The 569-nt window shown below is 32.9% G+C and overlaps 1 long non-coding RNA gene across 1 annotated transcript; it reads left to right on the top strand.

Moving 5' to 3' along the window:
- On the top strand, positions 1-225 carry LOC107735020 (uncharacterized). Its single transcript, XR_001639257.1, has 2 exons — positions 1-61; positions 195-225. It is a non-coding gene; the product is annotated as an uncharacterized LOC107735020 (long non-coding RNA).
- Positions 226-569: the final 344 nt, after the last annotated feature.

Below are 569 nucleotides of genomic sequence, written 5' to 3'. Positions count from 1 at the left end.
CACCAACGCCGACAACCCGTTTGGAGATAACAACCTGCTCGGCACCTTCAAATGGCAGAAGGTGAGAGAGATGTTATGGATAGCAGAGGTCAAATATGTGTTGATATTGCATTGATGTTTCACTGAAAGTCTGATTGGGACTTGTGTTAACAGAAATAAACTTCAACTACTGTATGTGTTTGTGTGATTCTCAGGCTCTGCAGAAGAAAGGCATCGGGCATTTGTCAGAAAAAAATCTGAAGGAGAGAAATAAACACATCCAGCAGGAAAACCGCAGGGAACTACAAAAGGTACTAAACATTTTTGAATAATGAGACATTTTTGGGGGGAATTGGGAATTTTTAAGAGGATTTTGAAATGTAATTAAGAATTACTACAGAAAAAGATTTTAAAAAATAATATATAGTTAAAAAAACTTTTTTTGCTTATGTATCAAGTTTATATTTCCTCAAATCAGTTTCAAAATAAAAATCCCTGTAAGAATTTTAAAATGTTAATAAGTGTTAAAGACTAATGAAACAAATTAGAAATATTATTTTTGTTTACGGTGCTCCTCTCAGTTTAACAAT

The sequence above is a fragment of the Sinocyclocheilus rhinocerous genome, unplaced genomic scaffold (assembly GCF_001515625.1).
Source record: "Sinocyclocheilus rhinocerous isolate Xijiao unplaced genomic scaffold, SAMN03320098_v1.1 C35657408, whole genome shotgun sequence".
In the NCBI taxonomy this organism is placed as follows: Eukaryota; Metazoa; Chordata; class Actinopteri; order Cypriniformes; family Cyprinidae; genus Sinocyclocheilus; species Sinocyclocheilus rhinocerous.
The sequence above is the reverse complement of the archived record's forward strand: the minus strand, read 5'-3'. Positions and strand labels throughout refer to the sequence as shown.